The sequence below is a fragment of the Heptranchias perlo genome, unplaced genomic scaffold, assembly GCF_035084215.1.
Source record: "Heptranchias perlo isolate sHepPer1 unplaced genomic scaffold, sHepPer1.hap1 HAP1_SCAFFOLD_47, whole genome shotgun sequence".
NCBI classification, from domain to species: domain Eukaryota; kingdom Metazoa; phylum Chordata; class Chondrichthyes; order Hexanchiformes; family Hexanchidae; genus Heptranchias; species Heptranchias perlo.
In genome coordinates, this window is record NW_027139484.1 from 4215907 (window position 1) to 4237476 (window position 21570).

Sequence of the window (21570 nt, forward strand, 5' to 3'; positions counted from 1 at the left end):
TCTACTTAATCTCTCCTCATAGGACAACGCCTTCATCTCAGGAATCAATCTAGTGAACCTTTGTTGCACCGCCTGTAAGGCATGTACACCCTTTCTTAGATAAGGAGACCAAAATTGTACACATTACTCCAGGTGAGGTCACATCAAAGTCCAGTACAATTGTCGGAAAACTTCTTTAATCTTATACTCCAACCCCCATGCAATAAAGGCCAACATGCTATTTGCCTTCATAATTGTTTGCTGCACCTGCATGTTAACTTTCTGTGATTCTTGTACGAGGACACCCAGAAATCTCTGAACACCAAAATTTTATTGTTTCTCACCATTTAAAATATATTCTGTTTTTCTATTCTTCCCACAAAAGTGAATAACCTCACATTTCCCCACATTATACTCCATCTGCCATATTCTTGCCCACTCACTGAACCTGTCGATATCCCTTTTCAGACTCTTTATGTCCTCCTCACAGCTTACTTTCCCACCTAGCTTTGTATCGTCAGCAAACTTGGATACCTAACACTCAGTGCTTTCATTTAAGTCATTAACATATAGTGTAAATAGCTGAGGCCCCAGCACTGATCCATGTGGCACTCCACGAGGTCGAGCCTGCCAACCTGAAAATGACCCGTTTATCCCGACTCTCCGTTTTCTGTCCGTTTACCAATCCTCCATCCTCAATATTACCCCCAACCCAATGAGCCCTTACCTTGCATAACACACTTTTGTTTGGCAACTTATTGAATGCCGTTTGAAAATTTAAAAATACAATATCCACTGGTTCCCCTTTATCAACCCTGCTCGTGACATCCTCAAAAAACTCCAATAGAAATTCACCGAGGCGAGTGATTCCGCCCTTTCTATTATTTTTTATTCGTTCATGGGATGCCGTCATCGCTGGCGAGGCCGGCATTTATTGCCCAGCCCTAATTGCCCTTGAGAAGGTGGTGGTGAGCCGCCTTCTTCAACCGCTGCAGTCTGTGTGGTGAAGGTTCTCCCACAGTGCTGATCGGAAGGGAGGTTCTATTCTATTGGTTCATAACAAGCGGGCGTGGGGCTGTGTGTGGGACCAGGCCCTGATTGGCGGGTGGGGTTATCAATCACTTGTTTTGAACCAATGGAAGGGGCGGACTCAATGAGCGGCAATCATTTCTGCAGCGAGTGAAAGTGTCGATTCGATTCTCCTTCACACCGTCAATATTGTTCTCATTTTCTGCCCTGCCATAATTAGATCTCCCGGTGAATGACGGAGTGATTGAGAAAAGCCCACAGCTGGAATTAAACAGGGATTGTAGACTGAGGGACAACAGCCAGGCGAATCAGCACAGGATTGTGAGATCAGCAACCAGAAAGAACCCTTCCGATTCAAAGAGCTTCCATCGATCGACTGGGGAGAAAGGTAAGAGAAAGTCCCATTTACTCAGATAAACACTGGTCCTGTGGACAGTCCACAAAGGTTACAAGCTAATGGGGAAATGGTGACAATGAGACTGGGAGAGTCTGATCACAGAGTACAATTATCCAGCATGAGGCCGTGCAATGAAACGTGAAGTGAGATCAGTTTCTGTCTCAAAGCACACAGTCACAAATGAATCTTGTGTGTGTTTTAGAGTGAAGGGGTTTGATCTAAGAGGTGACTCCAGTCTGAGGCAGTGCCGAGCAGATATACAATGTCTCCCCGCCCCCAGCACCAACTGTGAATGAACCCACCTTTATGGTCCCCATAATATCAATATTACACTGTATTAATGTAGTACCAGTCAGTGTTACCGAATTCAAATATATTTCATATCCAACTATCAAAATCAATCATCTTACAATTCTGAACTGGATACTGGATTTAACTTAATGTTATTTCCCATCAGTAAATCTATTTCTGGATTTTAGAATTGCAGTTGAATTAAATGATAGTTTACATATAAACTGGTGATAAAATGATACGTAAATCGTATTCGAATAATGATTTAAGCAGAAAATATAGACACTGTCTTTCAGCCCTTTTAAACACTAACTGGAGTTTCCAGAAATGTTGTTTATCCAAACTTTGTAACATTCCAGATGTATAAAGAATGTGACGATCAGATGTTTTGCCATCGAATTCAGTATCGTAGCAGTAATTTAAATGGCCACTGCTAACAGTTACATGTTTAGATGGTTTATGACAATCTGATTTTCAGAGCAGATGGGGTCTGTTTTTAATAATGTGACTGTTTGATCCATGTCCTTCTGTCGATGCGGTGCTGCTTAATGTTCTGTCGAGCTCGAACTGACGGTACATTCAGTAAATTCCCAGTATCAGGTCTCGTGGTGTAAAAACATCTTTATTGGAATAGCAGCTTCGTGGTTAGAAAAAGTGTCTGAATGTTTAGGGTTAATCTTCATCTTAACTAAACTCTAAACACGATGGTGGTTTTTGTCATTTCCGTTTCAGTTATTTTCCATGAGTGATTTCCTCTACTGCCATGGTAACAATCTGTCAGATCTCAGTACAAGAGGTGTTGGTTCCAATTTATGTCCGAAAGACCATGAAACATTCAGTGTAAACTCTTCTCTATATATTCAGACCATGAAACGGGACACCCAAATTTCTCTGAACACCAACGTTCAATAGTTTCTTACGATTTAAAAAATATCCTGTTTTTCTATTCTTCCGACCAAAGTGAATAACCTCACATTTCTCCATCTGCCACCTTCTTGCCCACTCACTTAACCTGTCTATATCTCTTTGCAGACTCTTTGTGTCCTCCTCACAGCTTACTTTCCCACCTACCTTTTATCGTCAGCAAAATTGGAGACATTACACTCGGCCCCTTCATCTAAGTCATAGAATCGTTGCAACACAGAGGGAGGCCATTCGACCCGTCGACCATGCGCCGAATCTATGCAAGAGCAATCCAGCTAGTCCCACTCCCCTGCCCTATCCCCGGAGCCCTGCAATTTTTGTTCCCTTCAAGTATTTATCCAATTCCCTTTTAAAAGCCATGATTGAACCGGGGCGGGCCCAGAGAGAGAAGTATGAGTGAGAGTGGAGGGTGGAGGATGTGAGCGATGGTGAAGGGAGGGGGGTGTAAGTGACTGTGGTGGGAGGACGATGTGAATGATGATGGAGGGAGTGGGATATGTGAGAGAGGGTAGAGGGAGTGGGATGTGTGAGTGACGGTGGAAGGAGGGGGATGTATGAGAGAGGGTGGAGGCAGGGAAATGTGTGAATGAGGATGAAGGGAGGTGGATGCGTGATTGAGGGTGGGGGTTGGGGGATGTGAATGAGGGTGGAGGTATGGCGATGGGAGTGAGGGTGGAGTGAGAGGATGTTTGAGTGAGGGTGGTGGGAGAGGGTATGAGTGAGGGTAGAAGGGTGGATGTGTGTGAGGCTGGATGGAAGGGGTTGTGAGTGAGTTTGGAGGGAGGGGATGTGAGTGAGTGTATTGCGAAGAGGATGTATGACTGATGGTGGAGTGTGCGGGATGTGTAAGTGAGGGTGGAGTGTGGGGTATGAGTGTTCGAGGGTGAAGGGAGGGGGATGTGAGTGACAGTGGAGGAAGGGTGATGTATGAGTGACGGTGGAGCGAGATGAAAGTGTGAGTGTGGGTGGTGTGAGGGGTATGTTTGAGTGAATGTGGAGTGAGGGTGATGTGTGAGTGAAGGTGGAGGGATGGTGATGTGAATGAGGATAGAGGTAGGGCGATGTAAGTGAGGTTGGGGGTGTGGGTTTTGAGTGAGGGTGGAGGGAGGAGGATGTTTGAATGAGGGTGAATGGAGAGGAATGTGAATGAGGGTGGACGGAGTGGGGTGTGTGAGTGACGGTGGAGGTAGAGGGATGTGAATGATAGTGGAGGGAGGGCCATGTGAGTGAGGGTGGAGGAAGGGACGTGTGAGTGAGGGTGCAGGGTGGTGGATGCGTTATTGTGGGTGGAGGGAAGAGGATGTGAATTAGGGTAGAGGAATTGTGATGTGTGAATGACAGTGGAGAGAGGGTGCTGTCTGAGTGAGGGTGGAGTGATGTGGATGTATGAGTGAGAGTGGAGGAAGGGGGATGTGAGTGAGGGTCGACGACGTGGGATGTGTGATTGAGGTTAGAGGGATGATGAGTGAGTGAACATGGATATAGAGGGATGTGAATGAGGGTGGAGGGAGGGGATGTGAGTGAGTATGGAGGGAAGGGGTTGCGCGTGAGGGGGAGGGAGTGGGATGTGTGAGTGAGGATGGTGGGAGAGGGATGTGTGAGTGTCAGTGGAAGGAGATGGATGTGTGAGTGATGGTGGAGGGTGGGCCGTGTGTGAGTGAGGGTGAGGTGACGGGATGCGATTGCGGGCGGAGGCAGACGATGTGTGAGTGAGTTTGGAGGGAGGTGGATGTGTGATTGACTCAGGATGGATGAGTGGTGGGAGGAGGATTTGTGAGTGAGGATGGAGGGAGGGTTAGGAGTGAATGATGGTAGAGAAAGGAGGATGTGTGAGTGAGGGTGGAGGGCGGGGAATGACTGAATAAGGTTGGAGGAATGGTGTGTGTTTGAGTGTGCAGTTAGTGGGATGATTGTATAAGGGTGGAGGGATGGGATTTATGAGTGAGGGTGGATGGGGATGTGTCAGTGAGGGTGGATGGAGGGCGATGTGAGCGAGGTTGGTGGTAGGTCAATGGGAGTGAGGTTGGAGGGCGGCGATGTGAGTGAGGGTGGATGGTGGGGTCTGACTGAGGGTGGGATGTTTCAGTTAGGGAGGAGGGAAGAGAATGTGAATGAGGATGGAGGGTGTGGGGTGTGTGAATTAGGGTGGAGGGAATTTGATGTGTGAGTGAGCGTGGAGTGAGGGGGATGTGTGAGTGAGGGTGGAAGGAGAGGGATGTGTGAGTTAGGGTGGAGGGAGTGGAATGTGAATGACTGTGAGGGGATATGAGTGAGTGTGGAGGGAGGGGATGTGTGAGTGAGGTTGGAGAGAGGATGACGTGAGTGAGGGTGGAGCGAGGTGAATATGTGATTGATGGAGGAGGGACGGGGAAGTATATGTGAGGGTAGAGGGAGGTGGATGTGGGTGAGGGTGGGCTGTGTGAGTTAGAGTGGAGGGAGGAGTATGTGAATAAGGGTGGACGGAGTGGGATATGTGAATTAGGGTGGAGGGAGGAGTATGTGAATAAGGGTGGAGGGAGTGGGATGTGTGAATTAGGGTGGAGGGAGGAGTATGTGAATAAGGGTGGAGGGAGTGGGATGTGTGAATTAGGGTGGAGGGAGGAGTATGTGAATAAGGGTGGAGGGAGTGGGATATGAGAATTAGGGTGGAGGGAGGAGTATGTGAATAAGGGTGGAGGGAGTGGGATGTGTGAGTTAGGGTGGAGGGAGGAGTATGTGAATAAGGGTGGAGGGAGTGGGATGTGTGAATTAGGGTGGAGGGAGGAGTATGTGAATAAGAGTGGACAGAGTGGGATGTGTGAGTCAGGGTGGAGGGAGGAGTATGTGAATAAGGGTGGAGGGAGTGGGATGTGTGAGTTAGGGTGGAGGGAGGAGTATGTGAATAAGAGTGGACAGAGTGTGATGTGTGAGTCAGGGTGGAGGGAGGAGTATGTGAATAAGAGTGGACAGAGTGGGATGTGTGAGTTACAGTGAAGGGAGGGGAATGTGTGAGTGAGCGTGGAGTGACGGTGATGTCTGAGTGAGTGTGGAGGGAGGGGGATGTGTGAGTGAGGGTAGTGGGAGTGGTTATATGAGTTAGGATGGAGGCATGGAGATGTGAATGAGGGTGGAGGGAGGTGGATATGTGAGTGAGTGTTGTGGAAGGGGGTTGTGTGTGGGGGGTGGCGTAGGGAGGGAAATGTGTGAGTGCCTGTGAAGTGAGGGGGAAATGTGAGTCAGGGTGGAGGGAGGGGGATGTTCATGAGGGTGCAGTAACGGTGATGTGAGTGAGAAGGGAGGGAAGGGAATGTGAGTGAGGGTGGAGACAGGAGGATGTATGATTGAGCGTGGAGGGAGTGGAATATGAGTGAGGGTAGAGGGAGGTGAATTTGAGTGAGAAGGGAAGGAGGCGGATGTGAATGAGGTTGATAGGAACGATGTGAGTGAGTGTAGATGGAGGAGTTTGTATGTGATGGTGGAAGCACGGGGTTGTGAGTGAGGCTGGAGGGAGGCAGAAGTGTGAGTGAGAGTGGAGGGAGGGGATTGTGAGTAAGGTTGATGGGACCAATGTGAATGAGGCTGGAAGGAAGTGGATGTGTGAGTGTGAATGGAGGGAGGGGATTGTGTGTTATGGTGGAGGGAGGGGGATGTGTGAGTGAGAGTGGAGGGAGGGTGTTATGAGTCAGGGTGGAGGGAGCAGGATGTGTGTGAGGGTGGAGGGAGTCGTATGTGAGTGAGGCTGGACGGAAGTGGATGTGAGTGAGAGTGGGGTGAGGGGGATGTGAAAGAGGATGGAGGGATAGGGATATGAATGCGTGTTGAGGGAGGGTGATCTGAGTAAGAGTGGAGAGAGGGGCATGTGCTTTAGGGTGGAGTGAGGGGGATGTGTGTGAGGGTGGATGGAAGTGGATGTGAGTGAGTGTGGAAGGAGTGGGATGTGAATGAGTGTTGTGGGAGGGTGAGGTGAGTGAGAGTGGAGGGAGGAGATGTGAAACAGGGTGGAGGGATGGGGATGTGGTTCAGGGTGAGGGTGCAGGGAGGGGGATGTGTGCGAGGGTGGAGGGAGGGGATGTGTGTGAGGGTGGAGGGAGGTGGTGTGTGTGAGTGTGGAGGGAGGGGGATGTGTGTGAGGGTGGAGGGTGGAGGATGTGAGAGACGGTGGAGGGATAGGGATGTGGGTGACTGTGGAGGGAGAGGCACGTGAATGAGGGTGCACGGAGGGTCATGTGAGTGACTGTGTTGTCCCTCTCTCTGGGCCCGGGAACGTGTGGCAGCTCCAGGGAGTGTGCTTGTGGCTCAGATAAATCTCCCCCTCCCTGAACCCCGGGCTTCAGTCAGTGAGGAGCTGCACTCCCGCACTCTCCGCCCGGTCTCACTGCCTGGTATCACCGCCTGGTCCATCCCCTGGGTCACCTCATAAGAACATACAAAATAGGAGCAGGGCTGGGCCATCCGGCCCCTCGATCCTGCTCCGCCATTCAATAAGATCATGGCTGATCTTCAACCTCAACTCCACTTTCCCGTCTGATCCCCATATCCCTTGAGTCAATTACAGTCCAAAAATCTCTCAATCTCAGCCTTGAATATACTCAACGATTGACCATCCACAGCCCCCCGGGGAAAAAGAAATCCAAAGGTTCACAACCCTCTGAATGAAGAAATTTCTCCTCATCTTATTCCTAAAAGTCTGACCCCGTATCCTGAGACTATGCCCCCTTGTTCTAGACTATCCAGCTAGGGGAAACAACCTCTCAGCATCGACCCTGTCAAAACCCCTCAGAATCTTATATGATTCAATAATATCACCTCTCATTCTTCTAAACTCCAGAGAGTATCGGCCCATTCTACTCAATCTCTCCTCATAGGACAACCCTCTCATCCCAGGAATCAATCCAGTGAACCCATCTTGCACTGCCTGTAAGACAAGTATATCATTCCATAGATAAAGAGACCAAAAGTGTACACAGTACTCCAGGTGAGGTCTCATCAAAGCCCTATACAATTCTCGGAAGAATTCCTTACTCTTGAACTCCAACCCCCTTGCAATAAAGGCCAAAATGCTATTTGCCTTCATGATTGTTTGCTGTACCTGCATGTTAACTTTCTTTGTTTCTTGTACGAGGACACCTCTGAACGATAAAATGTAACAGTTTATCACCATTTTAAAAATATTCTGTTTTTCTTTGCTTCGGACAAAAGTGAATAACCTCACATTTCCCCACATTATACTCTATCTTCCATATTTTTGCCCACTCACTGAAGCTGTCTATATCCCTTTGCAGACTCTTTGTGTCATCCTCATTGCTGACTTTCCCACCTAGCTTTGTATCGTCAGCAAACTTGGATACACAGCACTCGGTGCCTTCATCTAAGTCATTAATATAGATTGTAAATAGCTGAGGCCCCAGCACTGATCATTGTGGCACTCCACTGGTTACAGCCTGCCAACCTGAAAATGACTCGTTTATCCCGACTCTCTGTTTTCTGTTCGTGAACCAATTCTCAATCCTCAATATTAGCCCAACCCAATGAGCCCTTCTCTTGTGTAACAAACTATTGTGTGGCAATTTATTGACTGCCTTTTGAAAATCGAAATAAGCAACATCCGCTAGTTCCCCTTTATCTACCCTGCTCGTGACATCCTCAAAAAACTCCGACAGAGATTCGCATAGGCGAGTGACTTACGCCCGTTCTATTATTTTTTTATTCGTTCATGGGATGTGGGCATCGCTGGCGAGGCCAGCATTTATTGCCCAGCCCTAATTGCCCTTGAGAAGGTGGTGGTGAGCCGCCTTCTTCAACCGCTGCAGTCTGTGTGGTGAAGGTTCTCCCACAGTGCTGATCGGAAGGGAGTTTCTATTCTATTGGTTCATAACAAGCGGGCGTGGGGCTGTGTGTGGGACCAGGCACTGATTGGCGGGTGGGGTTATCAATCACTTGTTTTGAACCAATGGAAGTGGCGGACTCAATGAGCGGCATTCATTTCTGCAGCGAGGGAAAGTGCAGATTAGATTCTCCTTCACACCGTCAGGATTGGTCTCATTTTCTGCCCTGCCATTATTAGATCTCCCGGTGAATGACGAAGTGATTGAGAAAAGTCCACAGCTGGAAGTAAACAGGGATTGTAGACTGAGGAACAACAGCAGGTGAATCAGCACAGGATTGTGAGAGCAGCAACCAGAGAGAACCCTTCCGATTCAAAGAGCTTCCATAGATCGACTGGGGAGAAAGGTAAGAGAAAGTGTCATTTCCTCAAATGAACACTGGTCCTGTAGACAGTCCACAAAGGTTACAAGGTAAAGGGGGAAATGGCGAGAATGAGACTGGGAGAGTCTAATCACCGAGTACAATTATCCAGCATGAGGCAGTGCAATGAAATGTGAAGTGAGATCAGTTTCTGTCTCAAATCACATAGTCACAAATGAATCTTGTGTGTGTTTTAGAGTGAAGGGGTTTGATCGAAGAGATGACTCCAGTCTGATGCGGAGCCCATCAGGTTTAAAGTGTCTCCCCGTCCCCAGCACCAACTTGGAAAGAACCCACCTTTCTTGTCTCCATAATATCGATATTATACTGTGTTTTAATGTAATGCCAGACAGTGTTACTGAATTCAAATATATTTCATATCCATCAAAATCAACCATCTTACAATTCTGAACTGGATACTGGGTTTTGCTTAATATTATTTCCCATCAGTAAATCTATTTCTGGATTTCACACTTGCAGTTGAATTAAATGATTATCATTTAAATATAAACTGGTGATAAAATGATACGCAAATCTTATTTAATGGATTGTAAAAATTCTTCCAATTGATTATTTTGTGTGTTGTCAGAATAATGTTCTGGGTGATCACCTGATCCAGCCTCGGCCGAGGGTTCTTTTTATTAAACTGAGAGCGATGTTTGTCCCGATACAATCCAGATTCATTTCCCTGCTCTTTGATTTGATAGAAGTGTTCAAAATCATGGCGATTTAGATAAAGTAAGTAAAGGGAAACTGTTCCTATTGGCGGAAGGGTCAAGAACCAGAGGACACACATTTAAGGTGATTGGCGAAAGAACCAAATGCAGTGAGTTTAATGATCTGGAATGCGCTGCCTGACGGGATGGTGGAAGCAGATTCAAAAGCGAATTGGATAAATTGTGCAAGGGAAAATATTTGCAGGTCTACGTGGAAAGAGCGGGGGAATGGGATTAAATGTAATGCTCTGACTAAGAGCCGGCACAGGCTCGATGGCCTGAATGGTCTCCTTCGATGCTGTAATCATTCCGTTATTCTATCCAATTCCTTTTTCAAGTTACTATTGAATCTGCTTCCACCACCCGTTCAGGTAGTCCAGTCCAGATCATAATATCTGGCCACATCAAAATGCAAATCTCTTCATCTCCCCCCGCCTGCTTCTTTTGTCAATTATCTTAAATCTGTGTCCCCTGGTTATCGACACATATTAATCTTAAAAGCCTTTTTCTAACCATCCGTTTATCGATTTATAATTATGTTTAATCTAACTTAACAGGTATAAATAGAGGACCGTGTTTTCAAAATATCAGTGAGAGACAGGCCCTTGAGATTAATGTACAAGTCTGGCGTGTCATGTAACTTTCATATTACAAAGCGATCATAAATAATACCGTTGTTAAGAAATGGCGGGGTGATAATATGTTTTTGAAAAACAAGCATAATTGCAGCGACACAAAGTTCAAAACATTTTTTTTCCATTTGGCAGCTGTAAGTTGCCAGCGAGCTCAAGGAACGGAAACGAGATCTGTTGCATTGCCCGTCTCTGCTGACAACGGTTTGTAAACTGGAGAGTGGGGGGTAAAGTAGATCTGCTGCATCGCCCCCCTCTGCTGACTGAGGTTTGTAAACTGGAGAATGGGGGGTAAAGTAGATCTGCTGCATCGCCCCCCTCTGCTGACTGAGGTTTGTAAACTGGAGAATGGGTGTAAAGTAGATCTGTTGCATCGCCCCCCTCTGCTGACTCAGGTTTGTAACCTGGAGACTGGGGTAAAGTAGATCTGTTGCATCGCCCCCCTCTGCTGACTGAGGTTTGTAACCTGGAGACTGGGCGGTAAAGGAGATCTGTTGCATCGCCCCGCCTCTGCTGACTGCGGTTTGTATCCTGGAGACTGGGGGGTAAAGTAGATCTGTTGCATCGCCCCCCTCTGCTGACTGCGGTTTGTAACCTGGAGACTGGGGGGTAAAGTAGATCTGTTGCATCGCCCCCCTCTGCTGACTGCGGTTTGTATCCTGGAGACTGGGGGGTAAAGTAGATCTGTTGCATCGCCCCACTCAACTGACTGAGGTTTGTAACCTGGAGACTGGGCGGTAAAGGAGATCTGTTGCATCTCCCCCCTCTGCTGACAGCGGTTTGTAACCTGGAGAATGGGGGGTAAAGTAGATCTGCTGCATCGCCCCCCTCTGCTGACTGCGGTTTGAAACCTGGAGACTGGGGGGTAAAGTAGATCTGTTGCATCGCCCGCCTCATCTGGCTGCGGTTTGTTTCCTGGAGACTTGGGGGGTAAAGTAGATCTGTTGCATCGCCCACCTCTGCTGACTGAGGTTTGTAACCTGGTGACTGGGGGGTAAAGTAGATCTGTTGCATCTCCCCCCTCTGCTGACTGAGGTTTGTAACTTGGAGACTGGGGGGTAAAGTAGATCTGTTTCATCGCCCCACTCTGCTGACTGTGGTTTGTAACCTGGAGACTGGGGGGTAAAGTAGTTCTGTTGCATCGCCCCCCTCTGCTGACTGAGGCTTGTAACCTGGAGATTGGGGGGTAAAGTAGATTTGCTGCATCGCCCCCCTCTGCTGACTGAGGTTTGTAACCTGGAGACTGGGGGGTAAAGTAGATCTGTTGCATCGCCCCCCTCTGCTGACTGCGATTTGTAACCTGGAGACTGGGGGGTAAAGTAGATTTGTTGCATCGCCCCCCTCTGCTGACTGAGGCTTGAACCTGGAGACTGGGGGGTAAAGTAGATCTGTTGCATCGCCCTCCTCTGCTGACAGCGGTTTGTAACCTGGAGAATGGGGGGGGGGGTAAAGTAGATCTGTTGCATCGCCCCCCTCTGCTGACTGCGATTTGTAACCTGGAGACTGGGGGGTAAAGTAGATCTGTTGCATCTCCCCCCTCTGCTGACTGCGGTTTGTAACCTGGAGACTGGGAGATTAAGTAGATCAGTTGCATCACCCCCCTCTGCTGACTGAGGTTTGTAACCTGGAGACTGGGGGGTAAAGTAGATCTGTTGCATCTCCCCACTCTGCTGACTGAGGTTTGTAACTTGGAGACTGGGGGGTAAAGTAGATCTGTTTCATCGCCCCACTCTGCTGACTGTGGTTTGTAACCTGGAGACTGGGGGGTAAAGTAGATCTGTTGCATCGCCCCCCTCTGCTGACTGAGGCTTGTAACCTGGAGATTGGGGGGTAAAGTAGATCTGCTGCATCGCCCTCCTCTGCTGACTGAGGTTTGTAACCTGGAGACTGGGGGGTAAAGTAGATCTGTTGCATCGCCCCATTCTGCTGACTGAGGTTTGTAACCTGGAGACTGGGAGGTAAAGTAGATTTGTTGCATCGCCCCCCTCTGCTGACTGAGGCTTGAACCTGGAGACTGGGGGGTAAAGTAGATCTGTTGCATCTCCCCCCTCTGCTGACTGCGGTTTGTAACCTGGAGACTGGGAGTTTAAGTAGATCAGTTGCATCGCCCCCCTCTGCTGACTGTGGTTTGTAACCTGGAGACTGGGGGTTAAAGTCGATCTGTTGCATCGCCCCCCTCTGCTGAATGGGTCGATATGAGGAAGAGGTTTCTGATACTTTGCCCCGAGACGCCACTTGCAGTGTCTGATCCAACCAGTGATATGGACACGTGTCTTCTGGGAATTTAACTTGTTCAGGCCCAGTCTGTGTCGGGTTTTACAAGTTGTTGATGGTTCAAGGTTGGGTTTCATCATCCTGCCGCTTGTCCCCTACACACAAAATACACACAGATACTCAGTCACTCACTGATATACAGAGGCATCGTCTCTCTCACACACGTTCACTCAGAGTCACTCACTGATATACAGAGGCATCCTCTCTCTCACACACTCACTCCGAGTCACTCACTGATATGCAGAGGCATCCTCTCTCTCACACACACTCACTCATTCACTGATATACAGAGGCACCCTCGCTCACACTCACTCATTCACTGATAGACAGAGGCATCCTCTCTCTCACTCTCACTCACTGATATACGCACACATCCTTTCTCACTGTGTCTCTCACACGGTACCCTGCCATTGTGTGGTGACCCAGTGCCTTCCCCAAAGTGTTTGATACTGTATCATTACCCGTGTGTTTCACTCCAAACCCAATAACATTATATAGGAACAGGAGGAGGCCGTTCAGCCACTCGAGCCTGTTACACTGGAATTGGGGGAGGCCGTTCAGCCCCTCGAGCCTGTTACACAGGAACAGAAGGAGGCCGTTCAGCCCCTCGAGCCTGTTACACAGGAACAGGAGGAGGCCATCCGGCCCCTCGAGCCTGTTACACAGGAACAGGAGGAGGCCATTCAGCCCCTCGAGCCTGTTATACTGGAACAGGAGGAGGCCGTTCAACCCCTCGAGCCTGTTACACCGGAACAGGGGGAGTCCGTTCAGCTCCTCGAGGTTGTTTCACAGGAAAAGGAGGAGGCCATTCATCCCCTCGATCCTTTCCCGCCATTCTATTAAATCGTAACCGATCTGTACTTCAACTTCCTATCACCTCAACACACCTAATAAAAGGGTAGATTTGATTCCCTGTTACTTTGTACTGAAAACAGAATCTTACTCTATTGGGGAAACTGGAAACCAGGGACACAGACAGACTAAGTGAGTGAGGAAAACTGTGGGAGATGGTGTTTAATGTGGGCAAGTGTGAGGTCATCCACTTTGGATCAGAAAAAGACAAATCGGAATATTTTCTGAATGGGAAGAGTGTGGGAACTGTGGATGAGCAGAGAAATTTAGGGGTCCAAGTACACAAATCTCTAAAACCCAGTGGGCAGGTACACGAAGTGATCAAAAAGACTAATGTAATGTTGGCCTTTATCTCAAGGGCTGGAATATGAAGTGGAGGAAGTTATGTTACATCTTTCCATAGCTCTGGTTAGAGCCCGTCGAGAGCTCGATCAATCAATGAGGTAGATTTTAAGGAGCGTCTTGAAGGAGGAGAGAGAGGCGCAGAGGTTTAGCGAGGAAATTCCAGAGCTTGGGGTCCAGGCAGCTGAAGGCACGGCCGCCAGTGGTGAAGCAATGGAAATGGGGGGATCGGCAACAGGCGAGATTTGTAGGAGCGCATAGATCGCGGAGGGTTGTAGGGCTGGAGGAGGTTACAGAGATGGGGAGGGGGAGGGTCGTGCAGGGATTTCAAAACCAGGATGAAAATTTTAAAATGGAGGCGTTCCCAGACCGTGAGCCAATGTAGGTCAGTGAGCAAAGCGGGTGATGGGTGAACGGAACTTTGTGCGAGTTCTGACATGGGCAGCAGAGTTTAGGATGTTTATGGAGGGTGGAAGATGGGAGGACGGGCAGGAGAGTATTGGAATAGTGGAGTCTGGAGGTGAGAAAGGGATGGATGAGTCTGATTAACCGTCTGATTCACACTCCCGCCAGGGGGAGGATGGCGGTGGATTGAGATGATGGCGGTGGATTGAGATGATAGCGGTGGATGGGGACCGGTTGATCTTCTCCAGGGGGAGGATGGCGGTGGATTGAGATGATGGAGATGGATGGGGACCGGTTGATCTTCTCCAGGGGGAGGATGGCGGTGGATTGAGATGATGGCGGTGGATGGGTACCGGTTGATCCTCTCCAGGGGGAGGATGGCGGTGGATTGAGATGATGGCGGTGGATGGGGACCGGTTGATCGTCTCCAGGGGGAGGATGGCGGTGGATTGAGATGATGGCGGTGAATGGGGACCGGTTGATCTTCTCCAGGGGCAGGATGGCGGTGGATTGAGATGATGGCGGTGGATGGGGACCGGCTGATCTTCTCCAGGGGGAGGATGGCAGTGGATTGAGATGATGGCGGTGGATAGGGACCGGTTGATCCTCTCCAGGGGGAGGATGGCGGTGGATTGAGATGATGGCGGTGGATTGAGATGATGGCGGAGGATAGGGACCAGTTGATCGTCTCCAGTCCCCTGGATTCTTCCATCAGTCAGGTCGCGACCCCGCCGGATTGCTGACATCACACAAGCGCGCTGCATCCGGGCCCGCGCTGAGTCGGTGAAACGGCCGAAAGGGTTTAAAAATCTGGAGACACGTGACCCTTTCTGTGGTCGGTCAATCAAATGAGAGAGGGCGGTGCCTGTGGGGGAGGCGTTCATTTGTCCCGAGTGTGCAGTGCGCAGACCCTGCCCCGGAAGGGCCCCGGGGGAGGAGTCAGTTGGGGATGACAGGGGGACGGACTTGTCAATCGGGTTTGATCCAATAGGGACAAAATCTATGGGGGGAGTTGGAGAATGAGAGAGAGCCCCTGACATTAATCAGTGATGGGTGGGGAGGGAGGAGGGGCGAGATGGAGGAGGGGGAGGAGGGGGGAGAGGGAGAATGAGAGAGAGCCCCTGACTTTAATCAGTGATGGGTGGGGGGAGGGGGAGAATGAGAGAGAGCCACTTACTTCAATCAGTGATGGGTGGCGGGAGGGGGGAGGGAGAATGGGAGAGAGCCCCTCACTTCAATCATTGATGAGTGGGGGAGGGGTTAGAGGGAGAATGAGAGAGCCCCTGACATTAATCAGTGATGGGTGGGGGGAGGGGGAGAGGGAGAATGAGAGAGAGCCCCTTACTTTAATCAGTGATGGAGGGGGGAGCGGGAGAATGAGAGAGAGCCACTGACTTGAATCAGTGATGGGCGGGGGGAGCGGGAGAGGGAGAATGAGAGAGACACCATTACTTTAATCAGTGATGGGTGGAGGGAGAGGGAGAATGAGTGAGAGCCCCTTACTTTAATCAGTGATGGGTGGAGGGAGAGGGAGAGGGAGAATGAGTGAGAGCCCCTTACTTTAATCAGTGATGTTTGGGGGGAGGGGAAGAGGGAGAATGAGAGAGCCCCTTACCTTAATCAGTGATGGGTGGGGGGAGAGGGAGAGGGAGAATGCGAGAGAGCCCCTTACTTTAATCAGTGATGGTTGGGGGGAGAGGGAGCGGGAGAATGAGCGAGAGCACCTTCCTTTAATCAGTGATGGGTGGGGGGAGAGGGAGAATGAGAGCGAGCCCCTTAATTTAATCAGTGATGGGTGGGTGGAGAGGGAGAGGGAGAATGAGAGAGAGCCCCTCACTTTAATCAGTGATGGGGGAAGGGTGAGAGGGAGAATGAGAGAGAGCCCCTTCCCTTAATCAGTGATGGGTGGGGGGAGAGGGAGTGGGAGAATGCGAGAGAGCCCCTTACTTTAATCAGTGATGGGTGGGGGGAGGGTGAGAGGGAGAATGAGAGGGAGCCCCTCACTTTAATCAGTGATGGGTGGGGGGAGAGTGGAGAGGGAGAATGAGAGAGAGCCCCTTACTTTAATCAGTGATGTGTGGGGGGAGTTGTGGATGGAGAATGAGAGAGAGACCCTTACTTTCATCAGTGATGGGTGGGGGAGGGGGCAGAGGGAGTATGAGAGCGAGCCCTGAACTTTCATCAGTGATTGGCGGGGGGAGGGGGAGAGGGAGAATGAGAGAGAGCCCCTCACTTTAATCAATGATGGGAGGGGGGTGAGAGGGAGAATGAGAGAGCCCCTTACCTTAATCAGTGATGGGTGGGGGGAGAGGGAGAGGGAGAATGCGAGAGAGCCCCTTACTTTAATCAGTGATGGTTGGGGGGAGAGGGAGCGGGAGAATGAGCGAGAGCACCTTCCTTTAATCAGTGATGGGTGGGGGGAGAGGGAGAATGAGAGCGAGCCCCTTAATTTAATCAGTGATGGGTGGGTGGAGAGGGAGAGGGAGAATGAGAGAGAGCCCCTCACTTTAATCAGTGATGGGGGAAAGGTGAGAGGGAGAATGAGAGAGAGCCCCTTCCCTTAATCAGTGATGGGTGGGGGGAGAGGGAGTGGGAGAATGCGAGAGAGCCCCTTACTTTAATCAGTGATGGGTGGGGGGAGGGTGAGAGGGAGAATGAGAGGGAGCCCCTCACTTTAATCAGTGATGGGTGGGGGGAGAGTGGAGAGGGAGAATGAGAGAGAGCCCCTTACTTTAATCAGTGATGTGTGGGGGGAGTTGTGGATGGAGAATGAGAGAGAGACCCTTACTTTCATCAGTGATGGGTGGGGGAGGGGGCAGAGGGAGTATGAGAGCGAGCCCTGAACTTTCATCAGTGATTGGCGGGGGGAGGGGGAGAGGGAGAATGAGAGAGAGCCCCTCACTTTAATCAATGATGGGAGGGGGGTGAGAGGGAGAATGAGAGAGAGCCACTTACTTTAATAAGTGATGGGTGGGGGAGGGGGGAGAGGGAGAATGAGAGAGAGCCCTCAACTTTAATCAGTGATGGGGGAGTGGTGAGAGGGAGAATGGGAGAGAGCCCCTTACTTTAATCAGTGATGGGTGTCGGGAGGGGGAGAGGGAGAATGAGAGAGAGCCCCTGACTTTAATCAGTGATGGGTGGGGGGAGGGGGGAGATTGAATGAGAGAGAGCCCCTTCCTTTAATCAGTGATGGGTGGGGTGAGTTATGAGGGAGAATGAGAGAGAGCCCCTTACTTTAATCAGTGTTGGGTGGAGGGAGGGGGAGAGGGAGAATGAGAGAGAGCCCCTTACTTTAATCATTGATTGGCGGGGGGAGAGGGAGAGGGAGAATGAGAGAGAGCCCCTTACTTTAATCAATGATGGGAGGGGGGAGAGGGAGAATGACAGAAAGCCCCTTACTTTAATCACTGATGGGTGGGGGGAGGGGGAGAGCGAGAATGAGAGAGAGCCCCTTACTTTAATCAGTGATGGGTGGTGGGAGGGGGTAGAGGGAGAATGAGAGAGAGCCCCTTATTTAATCAGTGATGGGCGGGGGGAGGGGCGAGGGGGGAGGGGGTAGAGGGAGAATGAGAGAAAGCCCCTTACTTTAATCAGTGATGGGTGGGTGGAGGGGGAGAGGGAGAATGAGAGAGAGCCCCTTACTTTAATCAGTGATGGGTGGGGGTAGGGGAGAGGGAGAATGAGAGAGAGCCTCTTACTTTAATCAGTGATGGGTGGGGGGAGAGGTAGAGGGACAATGAGGGAGAGAGCCCCTTACTTTAATCAGTGATGGGTGGGGGTAGAGGGAGAGGGAGAATGAGAGAGAGCCCCTTACTTTCGTCAGTGATGGGTGGGGGGAGAGGGAGAGGGAGAATGAGAGAGTGCCCCTTAATTTAATCAGTGATGGGCGGGGGTTGGAGGGAGAATGAGAGGGAGCCCCTAACTTTAATCATTGATGGGCGGGGGTTGGAGGGAGAATGAGAGGGAGCCCCTTACTTTTTTCAGTGTTGGCTGGGGTGGGGAGAGAGGGAGAATGAGAGAGAGCCCCTTACTTTAATCAGTGATGGGTGGGGTGAGGGGGGAGAGGGATAATGAGAGAGAGCCCCTCACTTTAATCAGTGATGGGTGGTTGGAGAGGGGAGAGGGAGAATGAGAGAGAGCCCCTTACTTTCATCAGTGATGGGTGGGGGGAGAGGGAGAGGGAGAATGAGAGAGAGCCCCTTACTTTAATCAGTGATGGGTGGGGGGAGAGGGAGAATGAGAGAGTGTCACTTAATTTAATCATTGATGGGCGGGGGTAAGAGGGAGAATGAGAGGTTGCCCCTTACTTTCATCAGGAATGGTTGAGTCGAGGGGGGAGAGGGAGAATGAGAGAGAGCCCCTTACTTTAATCAGTGATGTGTGGGGGGAGTTGTGGATGGAGAATGAGAGAGAGCCCCTTACTTTCATCAGTGATGGGTGGGGGAGGGGGCAGAGGGAGTATGAGAGCGAGCCCTTAACTTTCTCAGTGATTGGCGGGGGGAGGGGGAGAGGGAGAATGAGAGAGAGCCCCTCTCTTTAATCAGTGATGGGGGAGGGGTGAGAGGGAGAATGAGAGAGAGCCACTTACTTTAATAAGTGATGGGTGGCGGAGGGGGGAGAGGGAGAATGAGAGAGAGCCCTCAACTTTAATCAGTGATGGGGGAGGGGTGAGAGGGAGAATGGGAGAGAGCCCCTTACTTTAATCAGTGATGGGTGGGGGGAGGGGGAGAGTGAGAATGAGAGAGAGCCCCTGACTTTAATCAGTGATGGGTGGGGGGAGGGGGGAGAATGAATGAGAGAGAGCCCCTTCCTTTAATCAGTGATGGGTGGGGTGAGTTATGAGGGAGAATGAGAGAGAGCCCCTTCCTTTAATCAGTGATGGGGGAGGGGGAGAGGGAGAATGAGAGAGAGCCCCTTACTTTAATCAGTGTTGGGTGGAGGGAGGGGGAGAGGGAGAATGAGAGAGAGCCCCTTACTTTAATCATTGATTGGCGGGGGGAGAGGGAGAGGGAGAATGAGAGAGAGCCCCTTACTTTAATCAATGATGGGAGGGGGGAGGGGGGAGGGGGAGGGGGTAGAGGGAGAATGAGAGAAAGCCCCTTATTTAATCAGTGATGGGCGGGGGGAGGGGGGAGGGGGAGGGGGTAGAGGGAGAATGAGAGAAAGCCCCTTACTTTAATCAGTGATGGGTGGGTGGAGGGGGAGAGGGAGAATGAGAGAGAGCCCCTTACTTTAATCAGTGATGGGTGGGGGTAGGGGAGAGGGAGAATGAGAGAGAGCCCCTTCCTTTAATCAGTGATGGGTGGGGGTAGAGGGAGAGGGAGAATGAGGGAGAGAGCCCCTTACTTTAATCAGTGATGGGTGGGGGTAGAGGGAGAGGGAGATTGAGAGAGAGCCCCTTACTTTCGTCAGTGATGGGTGGGGGGAGAGGGAGAGGGAGAATGAGAGAGTGCCCCTTAATTTAATCATTGATGGGCGGGGGTTGGAGGGAGAATGAGAGGGAGCCCCTTACTTTAATCAGGAATGGGTGTGGGGAGGGGGAGAGGGAGAATGACAGAGTGCCCTCTACTTTAATCAGTGATGGGCCGTCGGAGTGGGAGAGGGAGAATGAGAGGGAGCCCCTTACTTTAATCAGCGATGGGCGGAGGGAGAGGGATAATGACAGAGAGCCCCTCACTTCAATCAGTGATGGGCGGGGGGAGAGGGGAGAGGGAGCCCCTTACTTCAATCAGTGATGGGCGGGGGGAGGGGGCAGAGGGAGAATGAGAGAGAGCCCCTGAAATTAATCAGTGATCGGTAGGGGGAGAGGGAGAATGAGACAGAGCCCCTTACTTTCATCAGTGATGGGTGGGGGGAGAGGGAGAATGAGAGAGAGCCCCTTACTTTAATCAGTGATGGGTGGGGTGAAGGGGGAGAGGGAGAATGAGAGAGAGCCCCTCACTTTAATCAGTGATGGGTGGGGGGAGAGGGGAGAGGGAGAATGAGAGAGAGCCCCTTACTTTCATCAGTGATGGGTGGGGGGAGAGGGAGAGGGAGAATGAGAGAGAGCCCCTTACTTTCGTCAGTGATGGGTGGGGGGAGAGGGAGAGGGAGAATGAGAGAGTGTCCCTTAATTTAATCATTGATGGGCGGGGGTTAGAGGGAGAATGAGAGGTTGCCCCTTACTTTCATCAGGAATGGTTGAGTCGAGGGGGTAGAGGGAGAATGAGAGAGAGCCCCTCACTTTAATCAGTGATGGATGGGGGGAGAGTGGAGAGGGAGAATGAGAGAGAGCCCCTTACTTTAATCAGTGATGTGTGGGGGGAGTTGCAGAGGGAAAATGAGAGAGAGAGACCCTTACTTTCATCAGTGATGGGTGGGGGAGGTGGCAGAGGGAGTATGAGAGCGAGCCCTGAACTTTAATCAGTGATTGGCGGGGGGAGGGGGAGAGGTAGAATGAGAGAGAGCCCCTGACTTTCATCAGTGATGGGTGGGGGGAGAGTGGAGAGGGAGAATGAGAGAGAGCCCCTCACTTTAATCAGTGATGGGTGGGGGGAGAGGGAGAGGGAGAATGAGAGAGAGCCCCTTACTTTAATCAGTGATGGGTGGGGGGAGAGGGAGAGGGAGAATGAGAGAGCACCTTACTTTAATCAGTGAAGGGTGGTGGGAGGGGAAGGCGGAGAGGGAGAGGGAGAATGAGAGAGAGCCCCTAACTTTAATTTGTGATGGGTGGTGGGAGGGGGAGAGGGAGAATGACAGAGTGCCCCCTACTTTAATCAGTGATGGGTGGGGGGGGGGGGGAGGGGGAGAGGGAGAGGGAGAATGAGAGAAAGCCCCTGACTTTAATCAGTGATGGGTGGGGGGAGAGGGAGAATGAGAGAGAGTCCCTTACTTTAATCAGTGATGTGTGGGGGGAGTGGGAGAGGGAGAATGAGAGAGAGACTCTAACTTTATTCAGTGATGGGTCGGGGGAGGGGGGAGAGGAAGAATGAGAGAGAGCCCCTTACTTTATTCAGTGATGGGTTGGGGGAGGGGGGAGAGGAAGAATGAGAGAGAGCCCCTTACTTTAATCAGTGATGGGGAGGGGGAGAGGGAGAATGAGAAAGAGCCCCTTACTTTAATCAGTGATGCGTGGGGGGAGTGGGGAGGGAGAATGAGAGAGAGCCCCGAACTTAAATCAGTAATGGGTGGGGGGAGGGGGAGAGAGAGAATGAGAGAGAGCCCCTGACTTTAATCAGTGATGGGTCGGGGGCGGGGTGAGAGGAAGAATGAGAGAGAGCCCCTTAATACAATCAGTGATGGGTCGGGGGAGAGGGAGAATGAGAGAGAGCCCCTTACTTAAATCAGTAATGGGTGGGGGAGGGGAGAGAGGGAGAATGAGAGAGAGCCCCTGACTTTAATCAGTGATGGGTGTGGGGAGGGGGAGAGGGAGAATGAGAGAGAGCCCCTTACTTTCATCAGTGATGGGTGGGGGAGGGGGAGAGGGAGAATGAAAGAGTGCACCCTACTTTAATCAGTGATGGGT

General features: G+C 50.8%; 1 protein-coding gene across 2 annotated transcripts in view; it reads left to right on the forward strand.

Moving 5' to 3' along the window:
• Positions 1-1185: 1185 nt before the first annotated feature.
• The window catches only part of LOC137313321 (NACHT, LRR and PYD domains-containing protein 3-like), a 78402-nt gene continuing 58017 nt past the window's right edge, over positions 1186-21570 (forward strand). For both annotated transcript variants that reach the window (XM_067979431.1, XM_067979429.1), the window contains exons 1-2: positions 1186-1396; positions 8664-8830. The gene's annotated coding sequence lies outside the window, so the exon portion shown is untranslated. The remainder of the gene's footprint in view (positions 1397-8663; positions 8831-21570) is intronic.